Source organism: Lonchura striata, chromosome 5 (genome assembly GCF_050655825.1).
Source record: "Lonchura striata isolate lonStrDom1 chromosome 5, ASM5065582v1, whole genome shotgun sequence".
NCBI lineage: Eukaryota > Metazoa > Chordata > Aves > Passeriformes > Estrildidae > Lonchura > Lonchura striata.
In genome coordinates, this window is record NC_140707.1 from 41,046,291 (window position 1) to 41,066,306 (window position 20,016).

General features: G+C 41.1%; 2 protein-coding genes across 20 annotated transcripts in view; both read right to left on the reverse strand.

Annotated features, from left to right (window-relative positions):
* Positions 1-20,016, reverse strand: part of RAD51B (RAD51 paralog B) — a 452,264-nt gene that overhangs the window by 424,432 nt on the left and 7,816 nt on the right. For 17 of the 18 annotated variants that reach the window (XR_014956026.1, XR_014956032.1, XR_014956030.1 and 14 more), the window contains exon 2: positions 17,199-17,368. The gene's annotated coding sequence lies outside the window, so the exon portion shown is untranslated. Of the gene's footprint in view, positions 1-7,530; positions 7,579-17,198; positions 17,369-20,016 lie in introns of all 18 variants that reach the window. The other variant, XM_085582074.1, reaches the window with a different exon arrangement.
* The window catches only part of TMEM229B (transmembrane protein 229B), a 32,410-nt gene that overhangs the window by 4,578 nt on the left and 7,816 nt on the right, over positions 1-20,016 (reverse strand). The window contains exons 2-3 of one of the 2 annotated variants that reach the window (XM_021537047.4): positions 17,199-17,368; positions 7,531-7,578 (exon numbers count right to left, since the gene is read on the reverse strand). The gene's annotated coding sequence lies outside the window, so the exon portion shown is untranslated. The remainder of the gene's footprint in view (positions 1-7,530; positions 7,579-17,198; positions 17,369-20,016) is intronic. The other variant, XM_021537046.4, reaches the window with a different exon arrangement.

Consider the following 20,016-nt stretch of genomic DNA (forward strand, 5'->3'; position numbering starts at 1 on the left):
AATTACACGAGATGATTATAAGCATAATTTTACTGAAGCCTTGCAGATTTACACCACAGGATGAATTTGACCTCTTTCATTCTTGGAAACTTACTCTTTCAAGTTGAGTTTCTCTGGACTCTTTACCAAGCACTATTTAACTTGTTCTGCACTTGTCAGTTCCATGGCACAATGTGCTAGGGAAAGGACCACACTAACTTTATGTACAATCATTCCATGCTGGAAAGAGGCTGTTCCTGCCCTGTCCTGTAAACACAGTGCCTCTCTGAACAAAGTACTAGCATGCAACTGACATTCTGATAGGAGGTAAGGGAAACTTCTATAAGGAAAAATAGAAATATAATAGTAAACATGAAGAAGATATGCACAGGGGAATATTGAAAGTGAAAAGGACAGAGCTGTATCCATGATCCGTTCACATTTCTCTTAACCAGACACACAAATAACCAAATCCTTGACAGTTCATATGATTTGGGTGCTTGAACAAAGACCCATTTTCTAATGGCAGAATCCACTTTACATGCTACAGAGAAAGCTCAACAGCACATAGTGAGCTTGTAGGTGAGAGAATAAAGAATCAGTAGAGATTGCCACATGTCTCTTAAATTCAATCCCAAGAAACCCTGCAAGACAGCAGAGGAGGTGGCACATGAGAAATATGCAGGAGGTGTATATCCACACAGTCCATAAGAAGCTGATGCAGAAGGGCACTGCAAACCAAGGAGAGTTTGTCAATGCAATGTCACTTGGTTAGTTTGCCATCACAGTTGATAAGCTTAGGACTCTGAATCCTCCTATCATTATTCCATTCTGACATAATTTCAAGAAGAAATCAAAAATCAGATGTACAGAAGTCAGGGAAAGCAGTAAGAAGGCATCATGATTTAAACCCAGCTAGCAACTAAGTGTCATACAGCCACTTGCTCACTGCTCTCCAGTGGGATGGCAATAAGAATTGAGGGTGGGGGGAGAGGGGTGGGAAAAAGTACAACTCATGAGTTAAGATGAGTTTAATAATTGAAACAAAGAAAAATGTAATAATAATATAATTAGCTTCATTGATTAGAGTATGATGCTAATAACGCCAAGGTTGTGGGTTTGATCCCTGTGTCGGCCATTCACTTGAGAGTTGGACTTCACTCTTCCACCTCAGAATATTCTGTGATGTTTCTGTAATATTTAATGTCATTATCCAGAGAAGAAAATTATTGTAAAGATTTTTACTAAGTTGCCAATGGATTGTATGGTTTTCCTCTCTTTTCTGAGCCTAATTTTTTTACTTGTGATCCTTAGTCCTCACACTTCTCTCTGTAGCTTTACATGAAATGTATTTGAACTGTTAGCTGGGAGCACCCTTCTAATTTTGCAAATCTATTCACAAAGATGGATCAAATGTACAGAGGGTCCTTCCCTCTCCATTTTCATACCAAGGATCCCCTCACCAGTTATTTCCATTGCCTTATACCTCCCTGCAAAATCCAAAGACTCATAGCCATGTCCTGTTCTGCCCCACACTATATCCTCTGTGCAATGGTGATTTCTGTTTCCTGGTTCTACACCAAGAAATGAAACCTACTTACTTTCTGTTTCTTTTATACTGTTTGTCCTAGGCACTAAGCAAATCCACAAATCACAGCTCCTCCTGTAAAATATTTCATCCAAAATAAAACAAAAAGTATATAGTGAGACATAAAGGGAATGGAGGATCCATTTAGAGGGGTTATCACAAACCACAGCACACCACTGCACAAGCTGGGGACTATACAATTTAATGGTTGCAAGTCGCTTGAGCATTTACAGAACAATTAAAACTGCAGCTTTTCCTAAGAATTGTATTTCCCAGCCACACCAAATTATTTGGTGTCTGGTAAGCAATACTGCACAGAGAGGTCTCAAGAGGGACATAAAAGAGAAAAGTGTTGTTTTATTCTGCAGCGATTCATGATCAAAGAATCAAGCTGAAGAGCATGAGATCAGTGGGAGAAGCATCCAAGACTGGATTCAGTACGAAATGCAGATTTGTGAAAAGCCCTAAGTAGATAATTGAACTTGGTGATGCAAAACTTTCGATGCAGTGACTGACCAAAAGGCTCTGAACATATGGGAGCTATTCAGTCTCCTCAGGAAAACAAATGACATTCATCACTGAGCCACTACTAAATGGGATAGGCAGCAGCTTCCTGAAAATCAGAAACACAGCTGCCAGCTATGCAATTGTCTCAGCAGAGAGCAAACAATGCATGGAGACTGCTCATAGATGACCATGCTTGCACTGAGACTGCTCGCACTGCATTGTTTTGGGGAAAATATGGAGCTTCTACATTCAAAGTTTTGAAAATGCTTTCCATCATCAGCAAGTTATATTTCAAATAGTTAAAACAGAAATAGTTCTACTATTACAAAGTTATTAGGAAGCCTGAGCTAGGCCAGCACAAAATTTTTCCTTCTTTCTCTAGTAGGACATTCTTTTCCAGCTTGCTGAGGGAAAAAAAAAAAAAAAAAAAAAAAGCAAGTCTGTGTGGAAACCACACATCATGGACCTCCAAGGAACACTCAGTCCTTTCCCTGACTGCCCTGCCTGTGTGCATAACTCTCCTGGCAACGAAGGGTCCATGAACACACTCCACCTACTGGAAACAAGCACAGACCTAAAAGGGTTAAGTATCTGAAGGACTGAGTTTCTCTACAGAAATCTGGTTGCAGCAACAAGTTCACTGAGGACACAAAGCCTAGAGGAGAGGCCGATACCCCCTAGTGTTGCGCAGCCCTTCAGAAGGATCTCAACAGGTTGGTGAGATGAGCAGAGAAGAACTGCCTGAAATTCAAGACAAATGCAGGGTCCTGCACCTGGGGAAGAGTAACTCCATGCAAGAACAAGAGGCAATGGGCAGAAACTGAGGCACAAAGTTTCACCTGAATATAAGGAAGAATTTCTTTACTCTGTGGGTGGTCAAGCATTAGACAAATTTCCTAGAGAGGTTGTGGAATCTCCCTCACTGGAGATACCCAAGTGCTGCACTATGACACGAGATAACTCATGCACTCACACTAAGATCAAAAGAGCAAAATGAAGGAAGTTTTATTTCTGACCTTGCAATATATAGAATTCTAAAAGTGACAGTGGATTGGAGGAAGAAATTGCCACCTCTCCAACCACACTGGTCAAACTAACAGTCTACCAATTTTTCTTCCCACAAAGAAGAATGCAAAACACTCATTATTTACATGAACAGTGCATGAGAACTCCAGTAGAAATATGTAAACATCAGAAGACATAGAAAAATTTTAAAAGAACTTAGACTTTTAAAAGAACAGGGTGACACTTAAGAACTGTCTGGATGTAATGCTGTGCCATGTGCTTTAGGATGACCCTGCTTGTGCAGGGAGGCTGGACCAGATAACCCACTATGGTCCCTACCAACCTGTCCCATTCTGTGATCAGGGCAGGACTTTGACTTATGGCTGCAAGAAAGCATCAAGATCACACTTTAATATTTTATAATTTCAGCTCTGAAATGGATATCAATAATCCCCTAGGTTAAGATACAAATAAAACTGATGCACCAGGCCAAGTAAGGAGAAAGGACTTATAGACTGCCCCACTTCACATGAGACCCCTCTGTGCAAGAGGAGCACTCCCATACTCACATTCAGTTTTGCAAGTGAGGCAGCCTTGGCAGGCAAGAGGGAAGTGATCAGAAGATGGACTGATGGCAGACCAAGAAATAATGGTATATTTGTCTCACACAAGAACTGCAGGGGAGAGACCTCAGTGGATGTCATATTCATGCCTGATTAAGTTCTTGAGCACTTCCTGGCTCATTTTTTTTCAAATATCTCCTTTGCAGTGGCTTTCTGCCCATCTCCCTGCTACCAGGCCAAACTGTACAACATTAAAAAATGTCTCTTACAGATTGTCTTTATTCCCTTTAATCTAGCAGAATTATTTAAAGATGCTCTGGATGAGTGTAATGAGACCTCCTCAAAAAACTCTGAATTAACTCAGAAGTGCTAAAGAAAAACACAAACAAAAACCCCCAAGAAACAATTCCCCTAATGAATTCTGAGTCTATGAATTCTGTCAGCTAATTGATCCACTGCAGGTGAACTTGAACTATGGCAGCATGTTTCATACTCATAGTGCCCAGTTATTTCTGCAAGTTAAAAACTTACGGCACAGTATTATTTTACAAATTCCTATTTACTAATATTTAGTTCTATAACATGCATGTTCATATTTCTAAGAAATGCCTTAGGGATCTATAACCCTGTGTTATATATCAGAATTACTATTAAATTTGAAAAGTGCAAAGGAGACATATACACAGGAGGATACTTTAGTCTCTCCAAAGGACAGGACCATGAGTAGCGGATCAAGCTGAAGTAAAGGGTACTTACCTCTCCCTACCCATGAGTTGTACTCCTTCCTCAGATCCTTATTACCCAAACAGCACTTATGTAAAAATAACTGTTAATTTTAAATTACTTTCATTGGCACATCATTGTAGCTACTCTTTTCTTTCTTCAGACTGGGAGAATCAGATGTATATCTGCTTTTCTGCTTTAGCAAGGATTACAGTAGATATGAGAATGTGCTGGTGAAAATTGACATGCATTTTTGGACAATACCTGTTTAAGTGTAATTCTTATTTTGCATTTTCCCTGTGAGTAAACACCTAACAAGCATAGCTTTGCAACCATGGACAACACTGAATGAATATGCTGCAAATCTGGCTTCAACATTTTCACAGAGGTATCACACATCATTAGAAGTAGATTTACAGAACACTAGATGTGCACAGAACACTATGTACTAAATTTGGCCCCAAGACATTAGTTCATCAGTGTTTAAAGATTTATACAGTTAAGTCTTAGTGGTACTTATGTGCTGAAGTCATAACTCTGAGGAGATATTCATCCTTCAGGTAACTGAGAGCCTCAATTAACTGTGGCTCAGAAAATAGAATTTCAACTGCACTGAAGTGTGGAAGAGCTCCAGCAGATCAATTAATCAAGCCCTGCAATGAAGCTAAAAGCATGCCACAGATGTCTCCAAATACAGACTCTCAGTGTTTTCAGAAAATATCAGGAGCCTTTGGATTTTGGTCAGTTCTGAGTCATCTGCTTTTGCTGTTTTTTTCCATCAGGATGCATACTGTCGCCCTTCCACACACGGTGGGGTAAGAAAGCAGTCTATTTCTTATCTGCGTTTTCCTCTCATTTTTGTCTCTAGCTCCTTTCCCATAGAAGGTACATCATTTCCCTGCCACTCCTTGTTTTCTTGTTCCCTTGCCCAGTTCACTCTGTACCTGCTGGCAGCCTCTGATCCCTGTCTATCTTTCAAATCTGGTCCAAAGAGAATTGGGATACAGTAAAAAAGCATGACGCCAAAGGGAGATTAAATGAATCCAATTACCAGCCTAACCCAGAGGGATGGGGAACTGTAGTTCTTAGCAGTAATGCGCGTGTGTGGGCTGCCCAGAAGGTACCATTTCACAATGGAAAGTAGAAAGGTAGGGATTTCTTGGGAAGGAGTGTAGAGGGAGGTTGTCTTCTCAGAGGACAAACAGACAATATGAAGCTATTGTTTAAAGAATAGCTTTCTGACTAAGGTGATCTTGTGAATTTGTGCAGAAGTGTAGAAAGTGGAGACTTTCCATATCCTGCTGCACACATAGCAGGAAATGTTACATTACGTGAACACACCTAAGCCCACAGCGATCACTCCAACTTGAGAACAGATTAAGGCAATAGCTCTTTACTTACAGAGACCAACAGAATGCTTCCTTTGTACCTGACAGAACTTAAGACCCTCAAGAGTCATGCAAGTAGCAGACTTGAAAGACACTATGAAAAATTACTGAATCCAAATCTGACTTCTACAAGCATTGAGCCCAAATCTCCCCAGCATCACCTTCAGGTAAGGTCACATTCTTCTCCAAATCTGTTGCTGCAAGGCTCTTGTGCCTTACCTGCTGCCCTTCCCTGTTTGGAAAAGCTGCCCTGAGTTCCCAACATTTGCTGATACTACAGTTCTCAACAAAGCAAATGTCCAGCAAGAACCTAAGTGACCCTGATGTGGCCCTAATACAAAGCAGAGGCTTGGATGCCAGGACTCTCCTATAGGAGCAGGCAGAGCTTCCCATTAACACTGAGAAGGACAGAGTCAGCATTATGGAAGGTCTGGCCCCCTGAACATAACAAAGAGATGGCATGTCCAGGGGCACAATCTGCTCTGAAAATCTGTATCACCGATATTCCACTTTTGGGTGCTTAGTTGGTGGATTCACCATTATCTTAACCTGAACAGTTGACTTCTTTCTTTGCAGCGAGAGCAGACCTGAGTTCCTAGAACCCAGTTTTCAAAAAGTGACACAGGTTCACACACCATGACTTCAGGCCTAAGTCTGAGCACTTGGAGTTCCCTGTTGGGCAACTGCCTCACTCATAAGCTCCTGCAAGCTGGACCCCTTCATACCAAACCATGCATTCAAGTACAGTGCCAGGGAGCTGGGTCAGAAGGATGTCTTGTGAATCCTCAGACTGGACCTGATGCCACCTTGTCCTTTTCCTACTGTTTCTGAGTTTCTTATTGCCTCTCTCCCAAATCACAGAACGCTGGACTGTTCTCTAGTTTGAACTGGACCATAGATAGCCCTTTTAAAAAAGACAAATCAACCTGCTATATCTACATAAATTTTAATTCTATCTACAGCTGTATAGATATATAAAGATATAGAGACACCAGCATATATTTCATTTGCTGATTAGTCCTCTTTTCCCCTCTACTTGAAGGGAACGGATCTTTTTCCTTATAACTGCCTCTTCTGACTGTGTGCACTTTTGTGCTGAGTTTTTACAAACAATACAAACACTACTATTGGATTTATCATACCTTCAACCTGCCAATCATTTATCACAGCATCACAGAGCCCCTCTGAAAATAGATCCATTTAATAATATGTTTATACCCTTCTTCCACATTTCCTTTTGTGACTGCAGTGTGTCCACATGACCACGTCCTACTGAATAGTCCCTCTAATAAAACCAACAGATTCATTGCTCCCATACTGGAAAGAATTTTCAATCTATATTTATTAGTCAACCTAAGTGTAACACTTTGGGTTCCTTAAGACAGAAAAGTCTGTATGTATGTGCACAGGGCTGCTTCAGAAAAGTCTAAATGCCTGAAGTCTAGGAATCTACCTTTCATAGTACAGCAAGCCCAGATCATGGAATAAAGCAACACCACAGCTTCGGACTGCTTTACAGATGTATCTGTTTATGGTTAAGACCCAACTCACATCTCCCTTTTTGAGATCCAGTGTTCTGAAAAATTCTAAGCCATTTCTTGTGAATAGCAGCTAACATGCATCTCCTTCAGGACTCATGGAATGTAACTGCATTGTGTTACTACCACCTACTTCTTAACACCTGAAAAAGGAATTAAGTGTCCACCTTAGAAAAGAAAATCTTGTGAACTGCTAACTCTAATCCTAAACTCAGCAAGGATGTAAAAATAATACTCACCTCTTCACTCAACTGTCAGTCTGCACAGAAGACATTTTCCACTCTCAGCTGCAGAAAGATGGTACAGGTGCAAAATGTCAAAGCACAATGATAACAGGGGACTTGACTTTGAGTCCATACATACAACTACTGCAGTAGAAGACAGAGCAATTTTCTTGCTTGAGTATTTGCATTTATTCTATTTTACATGCTTCAGAAAAGAAAATTTTCCAAAACACACACAGCTTTTTTCTTGCACATATTAGTTTAATTCCCAGTGACTGACAAAACATTGTCATAATTGAAACACATGCACTAATTGGCCAAGATTCTTTGCCATCCCAAAAGAGAGACAAGATAACAATGTATTCTTTTACTTGCCTCTGGAAGATGCTCTTTCCAGAATAGATAACTCATATTGATGCATAATGCAGAAAGTTTATGTTCTCACTATCAGAGCTTCTCTTTCCTTTACAAAAGCGCTGATGTTTCTCTGGACAATCCAGACAGTTCCTTTCACTGAACATGAATTTCCTTTACAAAAGTATTTGTGATGGTCATGCAGGTGACTTAGGAACATGTGAAGACACAAGCATGAAGAAGGAGTTGGTGGCCCAGTGTCTCCCCAGCTGGATAGCTGGGGCTGTGATGCACAGTCTTTCCCTATTGCAGACTCCACAAGAAAATGCTCATGCCAGGAAGGATTAGCTACTGAAGATCCAGACTATGTTTTCAGTAACTTTGATCTTACTGCTTTGGTCAGATCAGAAACAGAAACATGATACTCAACTCCAAACAGCTTCAAGCCCAAAAATGGCCTGAGTATCTGTAATTTACTGGCCCACTTCCACCTCCCTCTCAATATCAGCTGACTCAGTAAAACCTATCACCTCTCCTTAGAAAAGGGAAGATTGAGTTGAACAGACTTCACTTGGTTTCCAGAAGAGACTTATTTTTGAAGTCTCACTGCAGCCTAGTATCTGAATGCTCTGAAACACAGGACACCCTCAGCTGAATACTGAGAGAGACATTTACACCAGACAGGAGCATGTAAGAGGAAATGGTAAGACCACAACTTCCCAGCCATGAGGTTCAGTTAGTTCTTAACACCTCCTATACTTATAGTTTCTCTTTTTGCCAAGTACCGAGCTTCCAACAATTTCTGTCAGCTTGTCAGAGGACATTTATTTCACTCTGCATCTGGTTGGAAAGACTCACTTTCCCCATGGGGCCTGGCAAGAACAACAAGAAAACAACTATGGCTGTGTCATTCTCTGCAGCATGGAGGCAAACCTGCCATCCTGGAGTCTCATCCATAGGCAGCAGAGGCTTTTCAATGGATGGATAATTCAACTGTCTTTCTTCCACTGCACTGTAACCTAAGACTTTACCTAGCTACCATGTAATTGTGCTTTAGTATTTAGACAGGCAAGACAAGAATAAGAGAGTCTCAGAATAGTTTGGGTTGGGAGGGACCCCAAAGATCAATCCAGTTCCAACCAGCCTGCCATGGGCAGGGACCCCTTCCTCTGGACCAGGTTGGTCAGGGCCCCATCCAACCTGGCATTGAACACTTCCAGGGATGGAGCATCCACAAATTCTCTGGGAACCCTGTTCCAGTCCCTCACCAGCCCTCAAAGTAAAAAGGTTTTTCCTAATATCCAGTCTAAACTTACTCTCTTTCAGTTTAAAGCTATCACTCCTTGACCTACCACTAAATGCCCTTGTAAGGGCACTCTCTTGTAGCCCTCTTTAGGTGCTAGAAGGTGCTGTAAGGCTTCCCTCTCAGAACCTTCTGTTGCCCAAGCTGAACACCCCAGCTGTCTTTGTCTTCAGAGGATAGGTGCTCCATCCCTCTTATCAACTTGGTCATCTTCCCTGGACTCATTCCAACAGGTTGATGTCCTTCCTGTGCTGGGGACCCCAGAGCTGGATGCAGCACTCCAAGCAGAGTCTTATGAGGGCAGAGGGTCCCAGCACAGACCCCTGAGGAACACCATTTGTTCCCTGACATCCATTGGGATCCTGAGCTATTTGACCACCACCCTTGGATGCAACAGTCCAAACAATTCCTTATCCACTGAACAAATGCATGTCTTGCCAATTTAGAGAGAAGGATGTTGTGGGGAGACCATTTCAAAGGCTTTACAGAAGTCCAGATAAATGAAGCTTGCACCTTTCCACTGATGGAGTCACTCCATCACAGAAGGCCACTGGTCAGAACTTGCCCTTGGTGAAGCTCAGCTGGCTGCCTTGAATCACATGAGTGTGTCTTGCCCCATTAATGACTGGCCACAGAGTTCCCAAAAGCCCTGGCAAGGCTTTCCCAGGGTCACACTATTTTCTGCCCAGATCTTAATTTGTGGTGCCCTTATGTTTTCAGCTTTCATTCTACTATCTCAAGAAAAGTTTAAAGATACACCCTAAACAACTGGTTGTTATTTTAGGAGGCACTGTTATTTAGCAGTTGTCATTTAAGCAGTGAGGAACTAATCCCTCCTTGTTTGTTCACCTCCAGTAATCTGTGTTAATTTACACCATTACTGCACCATGATACCATTCTAACTAATTAATTATTTGCATGACATAGTTTTACTAAATTTTGGATTTTGCATAAACATTTCATACACACATGCCTATAGAGGTCCAAATTAATGAATGAATTTCAGGGACAATTCAATAACAATAACAAAGGGACGTTACAAGCATTGTTTCCCCACAGGTTTCCATTTGTAGTTACTAGAGCCTGTGAAGGCAGCTAAAAATAAGCACATTCTGAAGACAAAAGTGGAATTTGATAATTTCTGATGCTATATTTCCTGAATCTTTCCAGTACCTACTTAGAGGTGCTTAAAGCATATACAACACTGATTTATTCACCTCTGTGAAATACTCCAGGTTACATAGGGTAATTTCAGGTCTTATCAAAAAAGATTTTTTTTTCTTTATTTTGTTTTTTTTTCTGGACAACAATAGGTATGCCATGCCTCTGGGCAAAATGCCAGTTTAACAAAGATGCCAGTTTGCATGTGTGTGTTAGGAGCTGACTTGTATTAAGACCAGAAAAGAATTCCTCAATTTTAAGTAAAATGGTTTGATACTGCTCACACTGGGCATCAAAAATAACCCTCTTCAAAAGCATCAAATCTGAAATTCTCTTTAAACCATCTTTAAAATCTGCTCAACAAACAGAGCATCAGGTGACCTATAGCAAATAGAACCAGAGCGGCACCATATGTTTTCTTGTCCATGCTTATGTAAGATGCTTAGGAGTTGTCATTTTCATGCCTGTATTGTGCATCTACGATTAGCAGTCCTGGAGACACACACTCTAGTCAGCTATCCGTTCTTTTTTAGATGTACAGAAACCTACAGCATACCAGAACTTCTATGACAATCACAAGCACCAGTGTTTGGGATGTGTGTATATATAGAGATGACAGAAAGTAAAGGGCAGAGGTCAATATAATATAGGTAGTGATATTAAATAATACACTATTGGTAGAATGAGAAAGAATGTAAGTTTTTGTCTCCTGCTAAAACAATCTACATATCATTCCATAATATAAGTAGTCTTGATACATGCAACAACAAACCCATCACATTACACACAGACCAAACATCACTATCTGCACAACAGTTCATAGCAATGCCAAGGTGTTCAAATGTGTTAACATTTTCAAGTATGCTTGTTTTGCATAGGCTTATACTAACTTAGAAACCAGATTACACTTCAGCTAAGCAACTTGCCTCACTGTATCTTCACTGTCTCTGAGAATTCCCACATCTGTAAAGATATGCAAAGTTAACTTAAATATTACATATTCAAAGTGAATTTTAAAATAAATGTGCCTCAGCCAAGGCAGTGCTGCATGTGTGGCACACAGATGAAAGTTTTAGCAGTGTATATATGTGCCTAAAAAGAAATGGAGGGTGTCTTTTGACATCCCATGCTGATAGTAGTTTTTTTGGGTATTTCCTAGGTTTAAGTCACTCTCCTGAGTCACTTGCACTTGGATACTCTGGGAGCAGAGTACAAGGTGAAAAGTTTTGCACTGCATCCACAACATTGACATATCATACTTCCTTCTCCTGCTGAGTTTACAATGACCAGTAGATAAAAGAATAAGGACCGTCTTCTTATGCATGGAAGAAGCCCCCATTCAGCAGCCTTCTCTCACATTTTCCCTAGTACAGCCATGGCATGTAAAAAGTTCCAAGAGTCTGGCTAAGAGCAGACTGGACAATGAGAATGCTGAAAAAAAGTGAAGCTCTTCTACAGAGCTGCATGAAGGCTCAGCAGTCAAAAAGCAGGGAATGTTAGAGATCCACTCCAAATTTCATCTTGGGAGTACTAAAACTAAAATATCGACTAGAGTACAGTAGCTCTCCCAAAGCAATTCTAAAAGGCATTGAGACTGATAGATAATACAAAGAATAAAAATTTTCAGTTCCCCTAAAGTTGCTAGATGGAACTTAAAGACTAACTAACAAGAAAAGATAAAAGAATGCAAAACTATGCACATAGGATAACAAGTGTAAGTGGAACCAGTGGATTAACAGAAAATTAGGAATATACTTGGGGTTTTGGCAAGTTATGTAACAAGAAGCAACATGTATGCTGAAAGAAAAGTTCAAGCAATGGTCATATGGGGGCACTCAGTAACTACAACCAGAGATCCCTTTACATGACCCTCCAGGATCATAAAAGGCCTTCTAGTAGGAGGCAGATGAATGCAAATTACTTGTAGGGAAGGTGATGTTTATGTATTAGTTAGGAAGTATATTGTAATGAGTGTGTATAATCATGATGGAATAAATACCCTGTAAAGTTTCACAACACACATTCAATTAGAGGAGATATCCCCTGAAAGTGTCCAGCACTGCAGTAAAGAATACCTGCTTTCTAATATTTCAAATTGTGTTAGAAAGCTTATTTTCTGTCTGATTTTGGTATCACTACAACAAGGAAGTGAAGCAAGTAGAAGACAGGACTCAGATGGAAAAGCAAAAGGACTTTCCTAAGTCAGTGCCAAGGTGGCTGCATAAATGGGGTTGTTGAGGAGCTGAGCTGCCTCATGAAGAAATACGCAAACTGATGCAAGTCTTGCAATGAGTTATGCTGGCCCTAAGAGAGGCGCAAGGGGCAAATAGTACAGTGAACTAACACAAGACTGATTAAACCTCTGCTTTATTATTAGGCTTGCCATGATCTGCAATGTGACATGTCACTCCACCTCTCAGTGCCTCTGACTGCCATCTGGCTGATTAGGCTAAACTATTTGGTGTGAGGGTTGCATCTAATTGGGCTGACAGGTAGCACAAATAGTTACCTATACTGACAAAAGTCATCAGGAAAACTGAAATACAAAGAGCAACTGCATCCAGTCACTTGCAGAAGCACCAAATTAAAGTGCAGTCAAAAAAGCGGCACAACTAGGCAGCTCTTAGAACCAGTCTCATTTGCTAAGTCATCTGTGTCACATCGATTCCCAAGTTTACCAAAATATTTCTTTCAGGGAGCCTGAAGGTGAATCTTTAAGCCAGATACAAGCATTGGTATTTAACAGCATAATCAATAAGCTTCTCTGTACAGCACTTTAGAGTGAGTAATTAAAGGAAATATTTCTGCAGTAGACATTCTCATTAGCAACCTAATTAGCCTTCTGAAAATAATTAACATTCCTTTCTATAAAGGGAACAGATGACCCATTACATCTATTAGACAAGCAAAACAAATGCTGAAGGTAAGGAAGATTTGTTCAGGGAGACAGCAAGAAAGCATCCAGCAGCAATACAAGTAAAAAAGAAAAAGATGAGACACAAATGCCTGTGAACCACGAAGACTGGATAATGCAAGTGTGTGTGCAGCACTAGTATGTGCATAACTGCCTGATGTGTGCATGCAACATTCACACAGAGCATTTTCCTTCCCCTGCCTCTAGGACCTACTGGTAATCTCATCACTGAGATGCTGAAAAATTCCACCTCCAACTTGTTTTGAAAGCCAGAATTAATCAACCATTCACAGTCAGAAACAGTTCTCTCCACATGCAAAAATTCCCCAAGGATCATATATTTTCACTATTAAAACACTCTAAAAATGCCTATTAAAATAAAGCATGATGCAATGTCAGATACAGGGAAAAGTGAGTTGATGTCTATGAACAGCATGCAATTCACCTCTAAAGTTTCACAGGGTGATGTTTGACCAGTTAGCATGCCCCAAAAGAGTTATGCATATATTTTCTGACCAGTGCATCAGTGTGGCTGGAGAATCACACGCACCAGTGTTGTGGGATGTGTGTATATATACAGACGACAGAAAGCAAAGGACAGAGGTCAATATATCCCTTCCTGGTGCAGCAAGAACTGTGATATCAATTTAGAAGGATGCACTGTTTCAGTGCAGAACAACAGATAAAGGAGAAATGAGCTGAGCTTCTAAACATCCACAGATTCAGGTAGCACAGCAAACATAACAATTCATGAAAATGCAGCTTCATTTTCAACCAGTTCCATGTTTTCTACATACTTACATTTCCCTGTCAGGAAAGCTGAATGAACACTCATAGCTTTCAAGTGTGACTGCAGCAAGGGCAAAGCTCAGCCACACAAAAGCTTCCATAGCTACATCACTATGGAAACCACAAATCCATTTGGAGCTCTGTTTGTCTATTTCTTTCACTGATGAAAAACAAACAAAGGAAAGGTATGCTTCCAGTTTATTGCCTTTTTACTTTGGTCAAGACCATAGGATGACAAACACATTTTACCTTCTTCAGAAGGAACCCTTTCTTCTCTGACAGCTCTCTTTGTGAAACCTACTCAACTTCTCAACCCAGCAGAGCAGTTATTCCCCTCAGCATGCTTCCACCACATTTTTTTAGTGAGGACTCTTCAAACACAGTCTGGGATTTTATCTTAGCTTCCACAGTTCCCCTCAGCATCTGGACTAGAACAACTCCAAAGGTGACTCACTCTAGGCCATTTCCAGCTGGCTGACATAACTAGAAGATGAAAACTGTTCTGAATACAAGCTACAGTGTCTTGTTTTGACAAAATTAACATTTCCTTCCTTTCTGAGAAGCTCTCTAGGAACATGTGAAGTGCTCTCAAAACACAGTAGGGCACATTACAAGACAGCTGTAAATACAAAGATTGAACTTCTGCTTTTAAAGACCATGATTTCTACAGATGTTGCTAGTTCCAGGTAGCTTTTCTCACACTAAAAATCAGAATATATCTCAGCAAAAGCCTAATAGCAAAGAGCAACTCTGAGAGATACAGAAGGAAAATGGGGGAAAATGCTCAAGAATCTGTAATATGGCATGGACAGTGCAGCCTAGGTACATGAAATGGCTGAAGGAATATTCATACCAACCAGTAAGAAGAAAAAGGAAAAAAAAATAGTTAAAACCCCTCTTCATCTAAGTATATGCATTTTATGCTGATAAACAGCCTCTGAACAAAGCTTCAGCAACACCTTCTCTAACAGTGGGCACCTCTTACCTGTGCCCACAACAGTTAAAGGAAGAGTTGAAGGAGAATTGAGCCTCTACAGATCTGTAAATCTTCAGTGACTCTCGAATTCAACTGCCAGCTGACAGCCATTGCAAAGACAAATGCCTACTACTAAATGAGTTGAGAAAACTATGTGTTACAGATGTTCCCAAACAGCCATTTAAATACAGTCATCTCCACTCTGCATGAACAGAAATCCTGCCTGTGCTCAAGCAGAGGATGCTTTAACAGAGGACACTTTGGCTTCTCAGCATGACGGATCTAGGAACAAACTGACATAGTCTAAGTTCTCTTAAAAAAACCAAGGCAGTGCTACACAAAAGATGCAGCTCTCCCACCTCTCTTTTGTAAAATGGGCCAGAGCAGCCAGGGCTTCCATCTTGCTCCTACCTCACTGTCCTCACCTCACAGACAATTCCAGGCTGGCCTTACCAGATGTGTCCCAAGTTCATTGATGTTACAAATATTCCTTCCAACCCTTGGGTTCCTTCCTGCCCATGGGATGCTAAGAGGTTACTTCTATGTCCTCAAGGATGTCACAACAATGCCCGAGCCATTTTAATGAAGGACAAGCTCAAGACAGGTGATGACAGTCTGCAGGGTCTTGTCCCCACAGCTTTGAAAGCAGATCTGTCTTTATGTCCAACAGACAGCATCCTGACCAGCCTGAGTGGATGGAACCTACAGGAGGCATAGGAGGAATGAATAATTCATAGTCTTGTTCTGCTGCCAATGGATCTTTGTTTTTTTTGTACCCATACAGTGCTCAGTTTTTAACAGTAATAGGAGACTTCTGCGCTACATTTGATGGTTCTTGAGGACAGGCAAGAAGCCGCATTTGCTCTACTCGCAGCAACAGTATCACACACCAAAGCACTTGCCAGACACAGCTTTCTTCAGAAATACTCATGGCTGCATCACTGACATAACAGCTGGACTCACACAAAGCTCAGTCCATCACCAGCTGCCTTCTCAGGAAGCTGCTGACACTTGCTTTGTTGAAACATTGCAGCCACTCAAAAGACGACACTTGGTGACCAACTGAAGCCCTGTAATCAGCTACACAATGGGCAGCACAATCACAGCTGGAGCTCTAGGCAGGAGCTGACCCTGCTTATCCACACTGTTAACACTGCCACAATTAAGTCTACTACTTTCCTTCAGTAGCTGACTGGGTCTGTACCCCAGCCTCAGAGAGGATCAGGGGTCTATCAGCAAGAACACCAGAGGAGTGGGACAACAGAATAGCCCAACAGAAGATCTCCTGGGCACTACAACTAGAAGAGGGTAATGAAACATCTGAGACAGGACAGACGAAGGGTGACTGTGCTACATGTATCTGAAGTTTATACATGTAGCATGTACATATTCAAAGTGAGTTCCCAGCTAGCAGTAAAGTAGTGCACACAGCCTGCCCAGGAAACCTGATCCACAATAGGCAAAACAATATTGTAGCCTGAACCATGCCACACACTGCAGACACAACGAGCCTGTCACAAATGCTGTAGGGTTTGGAAATTGTTCTGGTCCCACAATGTCCACCCCACTAACCAGAATCAATATAAACTTTTGCTCTGGGATATAAATCACCCTTCCAAATTGATAGCATTCTACATGCACTCTGTGCAGTGTGATTGCCACAGCATACAGGAGAGTGGCAAGATGAGGCTAAGAAGATTAGTAGAGTAACACACTGGTGAATCAGGTGCAGAGACTGCACTGCTTGTAAGGGCCAGAAATAGATTCCTCATCATCCAACTCACACCTGTGTTTTCACAGAAGAGAGCAACCCTCTGCTTTTTACCTACTGCTCTGGTTTAGCTCAGAGATACTGCTCCACTGTGCTGATTGTTTTAACTGCCTCAGGCTATCAGAGTGTGAGGTTTTAAAGAGAAAATAACACTGAAAAGTTTGTCTGTATAAGTTACAAGCAATCAGAATGATGTGACTCACAGCAGACAGAAATCAAGGGTGATGTGTGCAAATGGCAATCTTACGCCTCCAGAAAACAACTTGATGTTTAAACCAATAGAAATAACTTTGCACTCTACATATTTAAATTTCCAAGGTCCCATCTATGATCCAGTCAGCTCTGCACTCAGACAACTGCTCTGTTTTTCCGGTCTACAAGTGCAGCCCCACCAGTTTTAGCCTTCAGACCTTACCTTTTCCAGGGAGGGATCCTGGAGCTCTCCCACTCTTTGGCCAGCTCTTAATTCACAACATCCGCAGGTAGACTAGGCTGCCTCCAGCAAGTCCAAGGGGTTTCAGATGCCAGTCGTTTTCCGCCCAGGTGTGTGTGACCAACAGTTAATACAGCAACCAGACAGACTTCCTAAACCAAAGAAGTACATTTTAATCTTAATATAGCACAATGCAAGAGAGGTTTTAAACACAGAACAAGCTATGTGTATAGATAGCTTAGCTCCAGTACATTGGGCCCTGGAAGACCTGACTTCTTCAGAGCCCTCTCAGAGCACCTGTACCTGCCCCTTGCCAGAGCGGCACCCTGACCACTGCTTCTCCTTGGGTGAGGCTGAGCCTTTCTGCTCTCCACTGTCCTTCTGGATCTCAGCCCCAGGAACCACACAGAGCAACTTCACTGGAGGCAGTGACCAAAGGTTCACTGCTACCATCTCAGCCAAGGTCTCAGTTAACCCTTGGAGGGTCTGCCAGAAATTGCGTTACTTCTATTTTCCCCATCAGTATCTCAATTTTTAAAGTAGGCTTCACTGATGACACTTTCCCACTCCCATCCTATATCTCCTAACATTGCTTCCTTATCTCCTCCGATCTCCTCTCATCCTTACTTCTCCAATCATCACACTTCTCTCTTCCCCATTCCAGGACAGAGTGTGGACTTCATGTAAGCAGGCCTTTCCCAGTGCTACCCACCCAGCAGTCCAAGCTGTTCTTGGGGGCACTATCACTGTCCTCTCTGCTCCAGTGATCTGACTGCCTTTCACCTCCATATTGGGCTCAGGCAGCAGGGCTGCATGATCCAAGCAAGTGGAATCCATGAGCTGGGGCTCTTCTTCGCTTCAAATGCTGACATTTGGGATGCCACTTTCCTGATTTTCACAGAAATCATGCCTTGAGATGACAGCTTCAATACACAAGTATCCAACACCTTATTTACATCAGCCTCACAGATCTCACAACCCAAGGGCTTGTCTACATATAGCATTTTTCTGAATTAATTGCATATGAAGAAGTTAAAGCAGGGACATTTATGTGTCAGACTGTGTAACAAATGAGTTCTTCACATTATCCTAATGAATCTCAGCATTTTTGAGCACCAAAATCCAAGAGGAATTTGAGATACGTTTTCCTTAATAAACAAAGCAAAACAAACCTACACTGTTTTTATTTAGATGACACTGAACTACAAAACCACTCCAATTAAAAATGCAGATTAAATAACTAATCCTCCCCCCAAAAATCTTCCCAATGAGATTAATGGAGCAATTAATAGCATAAACCCACTAATTAAATCAATGTAATATGGGTATTATTGAGACAGAGCTAGCACCTTCTGCCTATGCACTGAAGCTTGCATCTACTTTGGAGTCTCTCTTATCATGAGAAATAGTTGCTATTTTACTAGCTACATATTTGTACATCAGACTGGGAAAGAACTTATTTGTTGTCTAGCTTTGGTATAAATTGTTGTCACATCAATATTCCTAAAAATTATTTGCACATAATCCATCTTCCTTATATGTTATTTGCCACAGATTCCTACTGAACTATTTATCAAACATATGCAAACAAAATTTCAAAAGTAATTCCTTAGAATCATAAAACCACTGAGAATGCTTTTTACATAGTCAGATGCACTTGTCTATAATTTGATACGTAAAAGACTGAGGAACAAAATCATACAAAATAAGCAACAGCAACACTCCCAACTCCTTAAATGCAGAAACATGAGCATTACAAAAGGCTTCAAGCCAATGTAAGGACAATACAGTCATGCTCAGTCCATCCCTTTCCCCAGAAACAGTACCCAGGCCACCCATGGGGCTTCACCTGGAGCCAGACCAAGGAACTCATCAGCCCTCTGAATGCTACCCCATGCTACCATAAATCCTGCTAGTTTTCAGCTGTATCATCATCTCTCAGATTTGACTCACAGCATACTGCCCAGCAGGAAGAAGTTCCCTTTTCACAAAATACTGCATCACTTTGAACTCAGAGTACTGAAGAAACCATACCTTTGGTTACAAATGTATCTATACTTGAAAGAAAATACTCATTGAAGAAAATCTTCATTAGTAAAGACTATGTCATAATACACGTGAGCAGAGCAGTAGAGCTGAAGAGAAAGATTTGACCTTAAGGCTCACATGATTAATACAAAGCTTAAACTGTTCAGAAAAGGGGATTTGTTTTTTGTTCGGTATATAAATGGACTTTCTGTGTCAAAATACTTATGATTCAAAATGTGTAGTGTTTGTAATAAGGGAAAATCAAACAAAAACCAGTTAGAGTAGTGTGAACATTCACTTGCATATACAAAAATAGTTAAAAACTAAAATTGCAGACTTCCCAAAACAGTACTTCCTGCTCTGACTGTTCCTCTGACACAAACATTCATGGTGTCAGCAGGTTGGGGACTACAAATGAGCATAATGTAGCAGTACTGCTCATCAAATGAGAATACAAAGAAAAGCAAACAAAAAAGAAAGTAAATTCCTAACTGGAAGTATGTTAGTTGAGCATTCCTTGAAGTGTCTCTTTCAGTATTTAAATCCCTTCATTATTTCTACAGTTCTCCACAAAGAGAGCTCAGGTCCATGCAACTAACGGGTGATAAATTGTGCAACAGAAAAATCAAGTCATAACATTGTTCCGTGACTTATCTGGGATTCTCCTGGGAAGAAAGTGCCAAATTTGGAAACAGAAAGTGAGTCTATGTCTTCTCAGAAACTCCCCCTGTTTTGGCAAGACTTACACAGAGGATGATGCAGATTTCCCTTT